The 13,041-nt window shown below is 37.9% G+C and overlaps 1 protein-coding gene across 1 annotated transcript in view; it reads right to left on the reverse strand.

The window, feature by feature from the left end:
• LOC488190 (myosin light chain kinase family member 4) overlaps positions 1–13,041 on the reverse strand; it is a 109,257-nt gene that overhangs the window by 90,732 nt on the left and 5,484 nt on the right. The gene's annotated exons all lie outside the window — the stretch shown is intronic.

Raw genomic sequence — 13,041 nt, forward strand, 5'->3', positions numbered from 1 at the left:
TGCTTCTATGTGACTACCTGTTCTAAACAATGGAGGAAAGTCTAAAAGTGTTCATGCCCAATTTCTAAAAATTCCATTCTGCAGCATGAATCATCATTTTCTTAGTTTTTGGAATTGGAGGAAGGGTATAGTTGTGTTTACATTCTTGGGAATGCTTTTCTACCTTCCAAATTAGAAGTGAATTTCAGGAGCTAGAAGAAGCTTATGACAGTAACAAGGCATGAAATTACAGAAGTGCAAAGCCCAAGTCATGCTCTTCTGACCAAATGTTGGCCTGCTCTTTCCAAGAGGGTAAGGTTCAGGAGAGAAATTTTCCATAGGGAAAAATACGGCAGTAGAGAGGGTATTAGTGGCTGATGGCGAGTTGGGTGAAAACTTCACCTACTTTTAGGGATGTGTTATTTCCTATTAAAGGTAAAAGTTGTATTTTAAGCTAGAAAATAAATTTGGCTGTTATATAATGGTTCATAATAGGTTCTTAGGTTTTATGCTATATGCTCAAAATCATTGAATTTTTCATTTGAATTTTTTTTTTTTTTTGGTGTAAAAGGACCACAGCAGCTGGCAAAATGATAAAGTGGCATTATATAGAAACATTCTCAGTGTAAATGAAGCCTGGGTGGGCAGAGGGGGATGGGCACTCTCATATACTTCTGGTTGGAATATAAGTATATAAACTGTTTTGAAAATATAAATATAAATTGTTCTAATCTTTCTGGAAGGCAATTCAGTCACACCCTTTGACCCACAAGTACATTCTTAAGAATTTTTGCCTCCGACCCCCACCCCTGAAATAGAGTTGTACACAAAATATTATCTTTGAAGTCATCCATGATGACATTATTTATTATATTTAAAACCCTGAAAGAGAACCTAAGTATAAGCTGGTTGAATAGTTATGGTACTTCCCTAAGAAAGAATATTCGGCTTCTATGAAGTCCCATGTAGAAGAATGTTTAACAACACAAGAAAAGATGAATGAGACAGTTAGGAGGAAACAGTATATGCAATAAGATTCCAATTTTGACTTTAAAAAGATACTGTATAAATATATAGATGAATGGTAATACACATAGATACACAGGAGAATGGATAGGGTGACTATATCAAATATTAACAATGGTTAACTCTAGAGTAGGGATGGGGATTATGGTTTGTGCTTTTCAAGAATTACCAACTTTTCTAAGACACATATTTTCTTCATAATCTGAAAAAAAATCCATTAAAATAATAAGTGCCATAATAAGGAGACAACCCTAGTGGGTAAAACACAGGCTTTGGAAACAGCTTAGGCTTGTGTTTGAGATTTATTTGCTACGTGATGTCAGGGAAGTTGCTCCATTTTCCTGAGCCCAGGCTTTTTTCATCTGTTAAACGAAGATAACATTTACTTACAGGGTCATTTAGATATAAGAATGAAATAAAAATGGCTGATGCATCAGAGGGACTTGATAAATATTAGTCTTTTTGGTTATCATTGGTAATATTATTGCTAGTATTACTAAATCTCATAAAAAAATAAAAGATATGGTTTGAAAAACTTAAAGCTTAAAAGCTAAGGAGGAAAAAGTATCTCAATTTTCTTAACCATGGTGCAAGGTCACTTGCTGTTCTTGTATGCTAGGGCCTCACTAGCCTATGGCTGAAAAATGAAGTCATGTTAACTTAAAATATATTTTTCTTTCATTGGAATATACACATTTGGAAAGGACATACAAGTGTATGTACAGCTAAGAAATAATAGTAAACACTCATAAAGCCACTAAAATATTGCTAGTGCCCCCAAATCCCATTCCTTTGTCCTCCCCATTGAATTAACTACTAATTTGAATTTTTATAATAATTTCTTTTATTCGTAGTTTTTCCATTTATATGTACACACCAAATATACAGTTTTGTTTTGCCAGTTTTAGATTTGTGTGTAAATGTACTTATACCATTTGCTTTATTTTGTATCTTTCTTTCAGTTAAAGTTGTCTTTGATTCATCATATTACTGAGGATAGCTGTCTTTGTCATTTTTCATTGTTGTGCAGTATTTCATTCTATAAATATAATAAAATTTATGCAGGCACCTTACTATTGACGAACATTCTGGCTATTTTCAGTTTGGACTTGTATGGATATTATTGTATATGCAAGATGTATATTTTCAACATATACACCAACATAGACTCCTGCCAGCACTGTAAGAATGTTCCCATTGCTCCATATCTTTAACAATATTTTATTTTTTGCTGATCTAGCGGATGTACAATAATATATCATTTTTTAATTTATATTGCATTATTCTGTCTATGGAAGGATCAAGAACATTTTCATATACCATTTTGTCTTTGCCTTTTATTAAGCACATATTTCTTTGCTCAATTTTTAAGTTTACTATCATTTTTCTTATTGCTATGTAGTTTTCTAGTGCATCTTATTACTATTAATTAATTAATTTTAATTATTTTTAAATAATTTTTTAATAATCTAAATACTGTGCTCGACAGTAGTGAATAAAGTCAGAGGAAAAAAAATAAAGGACTTTAGGGACTGGAAACAGGGAGAAGGTCAATCTCACTCAAAAACCATGTAACATCAGTGCTGTGCATGAACCATCAACATAGCTGTGACACGATGCTCACAGACATCCTGCTCCTGTTCCTGATTTCAAAAGGAAACATTTTACCATTTCACCATTAAGATTAATATTTGCTCTAAAATTTTCATGGATTCTCATTATCATATTAAGAAAATTCCCTTTGACTCCTAATTTTCTAAGAGTTTTTAAATCATGAATGGAGGTTAAATTTTATTGAGTGCTTTTATTTTTGTGTGTCTTTTGAGATGATTGCATGGTTTTCTCCTTTAATCCATTAATATGACTGATTACATTATTGGACCTTCTAGTGTAAAATCAACCTTGCATTTCTGGAATAACTCAACTTGGTTATTCCTTATTATCTTTTCATGTATTACTAAATGAGATTTGTTAATATATTAGTTTTAAGATTTTTCTGTCTGTGATTCTTGAGTAACGTTAGCCCACACATTTTCTTAAAAAAAAAAAAAAAGTCCTTTCAGGTGTACTTCTGTTATATGCATTTAAGACTACAAACTTAGCTCTATGTGGGCACATCTCTCAGGTTTTGAAGTGAAATATTTGTGTGTCATTAAGGTCAAAATATGTTCTTATTTCCATTCTGACATCTTCTTTGACTCATAGGTTATCCAAAATATGTTTCTTTCTCTAGAGAAGGTCTCCCTGTCCCTCTGCCAAGCCCTGGGAGCACTTCTCAGAAATTCAGGACCTAATAAGTTTTCAGTTTGAGGCTCAACTCAAGAAACTGCAAGGCCAGATGGAAAATCACACGCGGCTGAGCCCACAGGCACAGCAGAGATAGTCACTTGTAACATTATTGTCTCCCCTGTCTTGCTCAGCGCCAAGGAACCTTCCCCACGGTCTCACAGGAGTAGTGGGGTTGGATTTACTTCTGGTTCACTCTCACCATCAGAGTATTGCCCTTTGCGGGGTACCAACTTAATGGAGGAAGATGTAGTAGACCCCTCAGCGTGGGGAGACCTCAAGCTTGACTACGGTCATCCTCACCCCATGAAGTCACGAAGATCCAAGCCTACACTTGGAAGAATTGCCCAAAGCCCTCAGGGCAAGAGAAATTTTGTATTCAGGTCCCTCTTGTCTCTGGATATCAATTCTCCTTGAAGTTTTGCCTTACTATTTTATCAGGCCTTTGATACCTTTAAAAAAAATTTTTAATATTTTACTCAGCATGTTTAGTTGTTTTCAGCAGGGATGTTGATCTGAATTTCCTAGCTGCCATTATTGAAAATGGAAGCCCCTCACATTAATTTTTTTTAATCAAGATAAAATTTGCTTATAGTGAAATGCACAGATCTAAAACACTATACAGTTCTATGGGGGGCACCTGAGTGGTTCAGTCTGTTAAGCGTCTGATCTCAGGGTCCTGGGATGGAGCTCCGCATCCTGCCCCCTGCCTGCTTCTCCATCTCCCTCTGCTTGCTGCTCTCCCTGCTTGTGCGCTCTCTCTCTCTCTCTCTCTCTCTCTGTCAAATAAATAAATAAAACCTTTTAAAAATTAAAATACTATATAGTTCTGTGGGTTTTGAGAAATGTGTATACCCAATTAATCAGCATCGCAATCAAAATATAGAACATTTCCATTATGCCTCCTTTCAGTCAACTACCCCAGAGACAACCATCCTTCTAATACCTTTTTTTAAAGTCAATCAGAGAAACACAATTATCATGTCATCTCACTCATCTATGGAATTTAAGAAACAAAACAGAGGATCATAGGGGAAGACAGGAAAAAATAAAACAAGATGAAATCAGAAAGGGAGAAAAACCATAGAGACTCTTAATCATAGAAAACACACAGAACGTTGCTGGAAGGGATAGGGGGTGTGGGGAGGGGATACCTGGATGATGGACATTAAGGGGGGGCAGATGATAATGAGAACTGGGTGTCATATAGGACCGGTGAGTCGCTGACCTCTACCTCTGAAACCAATAACACATTATATGCTAATTAATTGAATTTAAATTAAAAATAAATTAAATGCAAGTATTTTCTTTTTTTTTTAAGATTTAGTTTTTTATTTTAGATGTGACGGGGCAGAGGGAGAGGGAGAGAGAATCCCAAGTGGAGCTGGATGTAGTGCTTGATCTCACAATCCTGAGATCATGACCAGAGCAGAAATCCAGAATCGGATGCTTAACCGACTAAGCCGCCCAGGTGCACCCATCCTTCTCGTTTCTAACACTATAATGTTCCTGCGCTTATCTTTTCTTGAACTTCCTATTAATGAAACCATAGTCTGTGCTGTTCTGTGTCTGGCTTCTTTCACTCAACGTAATATTCATGAAAATCTTGTAAGTTGTTGCATATATCAGCAGCTCATTCTGTCCCATTACGAAGTAGTATTTCACTGTGCAAATACACCAGTTTGTTTATCCCTTCACCTACTGATTTACATTGTTTCCAGGTGTTTTTTTGGTTTGGTTTGCTTTGGGGTTTTTTGCTGCTAAGAACAAAGCTTTTATAAACATTCTTCTACGAATTTTTTTGTAGACATATTTTCATCTCTTTTGGGTAAACTCTCAGGAGTACAAGTGCTAGGTCATAGGGTAGATGCATGTTTAATTTTATAAGAAACCAAGAAATTTTTCAAAGTGTCTGTACCATTTACGCTTCCACCAGCATTGTAAGAGCAACATAGGAGAGCTCCAGTTGCTCTACGTCCTCACCGACACTTGGTACTGTCAGTCATCTGAATATCATATGCATGGGTATGAAATAGGATCTCACTGTATTTTTAAAAATCAACATTGTTCATATAAAATTTGCATTAATAAACCTCACTCATTTTAAGGGTATAGTGTGATGTTTTATAAATATACATAACTGTGTAACCATCTCCTCAATCAATAAACACCATATTGCTATCACTATCCCCCCAAATCCCTGATGCTCTGTCACCATCAATAATGCCCATCCTTCTGCCCCAGAGAGCCACCTATGTGATTTCTATCACTAGAGATGAGCTTTTCCCAGGCTAGAATTTAATTGGAATCATACCACATATATTCTTTTGTATCTGGTTTCTTTCATTCAACATCATGTTCCTGAGATTTATTTATCTTCCTGTATGTATTGGCAGTTTATTTTTTACGAAGTAGAATCACATCGCATGACTAAACCAAAATTTGTTTTTCCATTCACCCGTTGATGGGCTTTTGGGGTGTTTCCAGTTTGAGGCTATTATGAATAAATCTGTTATAACCATTTGCATGCAAGTCATTTCATGGATGCGTTGTAGACATGTTTTTTTAATTCTCTTGGGTAAATTCTCTTGGGAATCGCTGGGTTATGTGGCAAGGGTACGTTTAACTTTTTAAGAAAATTGCCAAATGATTTTTCGAAATGGTTGTATCATTTCATACTCTCACGAGCAATGCATAAGAATACCAATTGCTTCTTGTCTTCCAAGACTTATAAAAAGTCTCTGAGATTCTCCTTTGCAATGCCTCACTCTTCCAACCAGCCATTTAGCAGCTCCCAGTGTATCCCCTACTTATTTCTGGAAGTTCCTCAGAGAGTTGCTGAAATGCGTTACAAAGTTGGCTGTAGTCATCACGTTGCGCCTGTAGGGCTCTGCATGTAGTAAAGGGCGATGCTCAAGAGCCTCCTTGAAAAAGCCTGGCTATTGGGCACTGCTCATGAAGTCCATGGTGCCAACACTAAAGTCTGTGGGGTGGGTGCTGTCCATACGTGCTCCTCGAGCAGTCCATCCTCGGGGGCTGCAGCAGAGCTGGGGAATCTGGCCCCGCCCCAATTCAGTGCTGCTGGTTTTCTAGCTCCCACAGCAGCACCATTAATGGCCAGAACATCCAGTTTCTCACAGTCTGTTCATCCTCTGGTCTTCAGCCCTCTCACCATAAGGTTTCAAATGCAGTTTGATTAGCAAGAAAGAAACCAGATGTCATGGCATAGCCTCCACATTCTCTGCCATCTTCAGTGAAAAATCCATGTCTCCCGAAAGCAACCCAGTCTTTCTTCCCAGTGGTAATTCTCCTTTGCTCTAAGTGACCATCTTATTCTCACCTGAAGGAAAAAAAAAAAAGTATCTTTTTTCTTCATGGGATGTTGTCTAACCATCTCCGTGTCAGCAGAGTCTTCACCAAACCTTTCCATACCTTCAAACTCAGATGACTTTTACAGAAGAAACATAATGCTCCAAATGTGAACCTTAGAAGAGTTAAGTCTGTACTTTAAGCCTGCCTGATTGCTTTTATTCGTGGATTTCATGCAACCACATTCCTAATGTCCACGACATGTCAGGCGTGGGGCCTGGTCCTGAGCATGCAAGGTGAAAAACTCTAGCCTATAATGGAAGTAGAGGCAGGAGTGCAAATAGACATGGAAATGTGCAACTATAATCCTATAATGTGTCCATTATAAGGAATAGATAAGGTGTCAAAAGGCACCAGAGCATATAGCAAAGGACACCAAAGCAGCCTGGTCAGGGCAGGTAATGGGACTTATTCAAACTGAAGAGTAACCAGAAACCCAGACATAGCAAAAGGCTAGAAGGGAATTCTATGATGAGGAAGCAAGATGTATATGTGTGAAAATGTGATGAATATCTTTAGTATTTTTAGCTTTAAACATAACAATGGCTGCTAATATGTGGCAAAAAAAAAAAAAAGAGAAATGTCTTAAGGAGGCATCTTTCTCCTATTTTAATAGAAGGTTTTTTTTTTAATTGGGGATTGAATTAGAATTTTGTCTATACCAGTTCAAATTTCACTTTAGAAGATTAAGAGATTTGCTTTCTCCAATAATTTAATAATACCTTATACTGGCTAATGCAAGTCAAAAAGAAAACAAAGTAATAGTAATGTATTGAAAAGGAGTAGGCAAGAGTATTGTTCTGACACCAACTCGATGTCCTGTAATTCAGTTCAATTCTGACAGCAACTAACCAGGTAGCAGAAGCTAAGGGGAAAATCCTCCACAAGACTGCCCCATACCATCCTCCAGCCTGAGGAGCCAGCCGCACTCTGCCCAACTAGATACAAATCTGGGGGTTCTCATGACCCCCTAAATTTTCATAATTCACTAAACAAATCACGTAACTCATTGAAAGCACTCTACATATGATTACAATTTTTTAGTAAGGGATACACATAAAGCCAGGTCTGGGAGGGTACCAGATGCAGAGCTTCCATGCCCTCTCCTGTGGAGATAGGGCTCATTACTCTCTTGGCCCGTCAATATGTTCACCAACCAAGAAGCTCAACTGGGCTTTGGTGTCCAGGGTTTTTACTGGAATTCCATTATATAGGCATCATTGATTAGCTCACTAGCCATGTGATTGAACTCAATCTCCAATGTCCCTCTCACCACCCAGGTTATTCTCAAGTTCTAATCATGTGGGTGGCCTTTCTGGTGACCAGCCACCTTTCTGAAGCTATATAAGAACCCCTCAGGGATCCCTGGGTGGCGCAGCGGTTTGGCGCCTGCCTTTGGCCCAGGGCGTGATCCTGCAAACCCGGGATCGAATCCCACATCAGGCTCCCGGTGCATGGAGCCTGCTTCTCCCTCTGCCTATGTCTCTGCCTCTCTCTCTCTCTCTCTCTCTCTGTGACTATCATAAATAAAAAATAAATAAATAAAATAAAAAATAAAAAATAAAATAAATAAAATAAAAAAAAAGAACCCCTCAGAGGCAAACTGATTGGCATAATAAAAACTCTCCTGTCACTCAGGAGATTCCAAGCGTTTTTGAAGCTCTGTATCAGGAACTAGGGACAAAGTTCAGATATATTATTTTTATATCATATCAATAGAAAACTACTTAAAACTAATAAAAGTGTTCAAAAGAGCCAAATATGAAATAAATCAATAAAAAATCAATGTATTTCTTTTATAGCAATAAGACCAGTAGGAAAATAGAACAAAAGACCTTATCATAATATTAAGAAAATGTATACAATTTAGGAGAATAAACTTAGTTTAAAAATGTGGCATAAAAAAAAATGTGGCATAGATTCTGGAAGATTTAGGGGGGATGTCAGGAAAGAAAGGAACATGAGATTAGGTTAATGGAGAGGAATCATGGGATGCCTAGGTGGCTCAGTGGTTGAGCATCTGCCTTTGGCTCAGGTTATGATCCCCCGGGATCGAGTCCCACATCGGGCTCCCTGCATGGAGCCTGCTTCTCCCTCTGCCTGTGTCTCTGCCTCTCTCTCTCTCTCTCTCTGTGTGTGTATCTCTCACGAATAAATACATAAAATCTTAAAAAAAATAAATAAAGGAGAGTAATCACAAACCAGGAAGGAGAACAGATAATCATAGGGCTTCTAGGATGGTGACTAAAGACGTCAGGGATGTTTCATGATGAGATTAACTGGACTCAAAATATCCAACAAACCTTCGGTATGAACATGAGCAGGAAAGATGATACCTGGAGGCAGTAATACTTGTGGCTACTGAATAGAGGGCTTATTTGAGCCACCCACTGAATACATCATTCCCATACTGACTCTGGAGAAGGAGGACATAGAAGATGGTTAAATTGTTCAAACTGCCAAGGCCATGTGAAAACAATTAATCAACGGCTTATTTAAAGAGAAAATTTAAGCCTAGATTTTATTACTTTACAATGGGTCTCATTTCCTGCAACCTTATAATACGGTTTAAATTTATTTGTATTTTGCTGATTTTAAAAGAAAGTTTAAATTTGGTTAGAAAAGTTGGGAAGGTAGATTCACTTTATTTTTCTACCATCACCATCTAGTGGAGAAAACTTTGAACTTCAGACAGAATGAGTTAGGGTTCAGGAAAAAAAAAGAATAGAGGCATTGTGTGTCGGGCACTATACTATACACTTTGCATATATAAGGTCTTCTGCTTCTCGCACAGATAATTCAGTGGTCACCTCCGTGAGCACTTTCAGATTTGGAAACTGAATCTGAGAAGTTGAGTATCTCGCCCAAGGTCACACTGTGGCCAACTCAAGCCCATATTCCTGAAGTCCATGTCAAAGTCCATTTTCACCTCATCCAAATGGCTCCATTTTATTCATAGATATGACCATGAATGTGAAATATACATACATATATGGAGAATTTTGTCTTTTCTTTATGTTTTCCTGTTTTCTTTTATTTCTTATATAATATATATGTGAGCAAAGCACGTGTATTAAAAGAAAATACTGGGATCCCTGGGTGGCGCAGCGGTTTGGCGCCTGCCTTTGGCCCAGGGCGTGATCCTGGAGACCCGGGATCGAATCCCATGTCGGGCTCCCGGTGCATGGAGCCTGCTTCTCCCTCTGCCTGTGTCTCTGGCTCTCTCTCTCTTTCTCTCTGTATGACTATCATAAATAAATAAAAAATTAAAAAAAAATACTGTATGGTTTTGTATTCTAATTATATATATATAATATATATATATTATATATATTATATATATATGTGATCTTGAACTGCATTTTAAAAGACTGGAAAAAGCTGCTAAAATATTAACAACACTGGTCTCTGAGTAGATTTTCCCTAATAACATGAATTATTTCTAAAAATATACATATTTTAAGTCTAACACTCACCAAAAGACATTCAAGAAACTCCACAGTTACCTAATTTATTGTAGCTATTTAGAAATAAAAAATAATGTGCTTGTATTTGGGGTGACCATATGTCCCTATCTTTCTATAATCATTTAAAATACATTTCCATATTTAGTAATACTTTCCTTCACAATCTGTTTTGAGGGCAGTAGTAGAACCTGAAGGGTAGCAGAATTTGCCCCACCAAAATATACCACTTTGGCATAAGGATTATCATTGTGACACAGGTTTGAACTGGGCGAGTCCATTTACACATGAATTTTTATCAATAAGAACAGTACTGATAATGTGAAATTTAAGAAACAAAATAAACGGATAAAGGGGAAAAAAGAGAAAGAGAGAGAAGCCAAGAAACAGAACAAATCAGTGGTTACCAGAGGGGAGGTTGGAGGGGGATGGGTGAAATAGGTGATGGGGGTTAAGGAAATAGGCGATGGGGGTTAAGGAGGGCACTTGTCCTGATGAGCACCCGGTGATGTATGGAAGTGTTGAATCACTGTATGGTGCATCCGAAACTAATATTACACTGTATGTTAACTAACTGGGATTTAAATAAAAACTTAAAAATAAAATATTTGAAACTGCTAAAAATTAAAAACAGTACTGTAAATGGATTTTCTCTTCCTTATGACTTTCTCGATATTTTCTTTTCTCTTTAAATACGGTATATAACATATACAACATATAAAATATGTGCTAATCAACCATTGATGTTATGGGTAAGTCTTCTGATCAACAGTAGGCTATTAGTAGTTAGGTTTTGGGGAATTGAAAGGTCATACATGGATGTTCCACTGAGTGGCGGTGGGGAGATCACTGCCCCTAACACCACAGTTGTTCCAGGGTCAACTAGCTGTATTTTGAGCTGAAGGCAATTAGGCAGCAGCAGATATAAGATAAGCTCTCTGCTCTCCTCGCCATTTGCCCAAAAACAGAACATAAATTGGTAAAGGCGCCCTTCCTCCCCCTCTCTACCAGAAAGGATAGGGAGCTAATTGCCAGAGGGTGCCTGGGTGGCTCAGTCCTGTAGCCTCTGACTCTTGACTTCAGTTCAGGTCATGATCTCAGGGTCATGGGATCAAGCCCCACGTCCAGCTCCAAGCTCAGCGTGGAGTCTGCTTGAGATTCTCTCTCTCTCTCTCTTTCCCTCTGCTCACACTCTCACTCTCTAAATAAATAAATAAATAAATAAATAAATAAATAAATAAATAAATAAAATAAAATCTTTAAAAAAAAAAGTTACCAGAGACAACTCTAGATATTTATCAGCCCACAGCTGGCACCAGAGGAATCTACATATGGAACTTAAGTGGCCCTTATCTTCCATTAGTTTCCCATAGATTTACCTTTCCATAACTTGCCGCTCTTGAAACTTGGTCCTTTTCCTTTGCCTTGTCACTGCTCTACAGATTTATTATTATTTTGTTAAGATGTAATAAGCCCACGTTCATCATTAAGTACTTCCATGTGCATGAGTGCTTTTGTGTTAATCTGGGTTTTTTTTTAATTTGTTTTCTCTTTTTAATCTGTCTTTTGCAAATTTAATTCACCAGGGCCAATAAACTTTAGAAGGGTAAAAGAAAACACTTTTTCTTTCCCTTACCAGCCTATTCTCAAAGCCTTTGCTTCTGTGATGTTCCTGAGATGGTTGCTGGGAGATAGATAGGTAAGGCACTATAAAACGTCATGCTCCTTCATTTTTGCACAATTTCAGATGATGACAAACAATAAAGATTCTTAATTCATTTTTTTAAGATTTTATTTATTTTTTCGTGAGAGACACACAGAAAGAGGCAGAGACAGAGGCAGAGGGAGAAGCAGGCTCCCTGCCAGGAGCTGGAAGCAGGTTTCCATCCCCAGACCTGGGCTCATGCCCTGAACCAAAGGCAGATGCTCAACCACTGAGCCACCCAGGTGCTCCTCTTTATTCATTTTTTAAAATTTTGTATTTATTCATGAAAGACACAGAGAGAGGCAGAGAGAAAGGCAGAGACACAGGAGGAGGGAGAAGCAGGAAGCAGGCTCCATGCAGGGAACCGGACATGGGACTCGATCCCGGGTCTCCAGGATCATGCCCTAGGCTGAAGGCAGCGCTACACCGCTGAGCCACCCAGGTGCTCCCCTTAACTCATTTTTGCATATCTTATCTATTAATCTTATTTTCGAGCCTAACATATCTAGTCAGAAAAGCCATGAAAAAAAATCAAGTCTCACCTCTTTTCAGAGTTACCAGGCGCCACACGTATCAACTGAAACAATGCTTCCTCCACTCTATCTTTCGACTACTATTCTTTATCTAATTCTAGCTCCTTGTGAGTCACTGTCCTTTTTGTAAAATCACCTTACACGAAGAGTCATAAAACCCTTAGGCGTTTGCTTTGGAATAAGGTGCATGGAGATGCTCTTGGGCAGATTAAAATTAAAAAAAAAAAAAAAAACTCATGCTTGTCAACTTTTAGAAAAGTTCGTTCTTTCCCTGGAATTCATTATCGTTTCCTTCTTCGCTCTCCCTCAATTTCCTTCCAAAATACCAGAAAATAAAATAATAAAATAAAATAAAATAATAAAATAAAATTTAAAAAAATAATAAAAATAAATGCATGCTTCTGATACATGTTTGGAGAGGTTTACAGAAAAGCAGAAAATAAGAGCACGGAAACGGTAACCCTATCATCCAAAGACGTCTATAACATCACTTTTTCATCTCTCTTTCCCCCCCTTTATGGCGGGCATCATCCGTCACTGCCTACAAATACGTGACTTTAACGGGCCCCCTGGCACCGGGTGGCTAAGCCGGTAAATACACCTGAGTCGGCCATCCCGCACTTGGAAGGAAGTGTGCTTGCTGGTCGTTTTGTACCCGGAGGCAGCGGACCCGGAGGGG

This window comes from Canis lupus, chromosome 35 (genome assembly GCF_011100685.1).
Source record: "Canis lupus familiaris isolate Mischka breed German Shepherd chromosome 35, alternate assembly UU_Cfam_GSD_1.0, whole genome shotgun sequence".
NCBI classification, from domain to species: domain Eukaryota; kingdom Metazoa; phylum Chordata; class Mammalia; order Carnivora; family Canidae; genus Canis; species Canis lupus.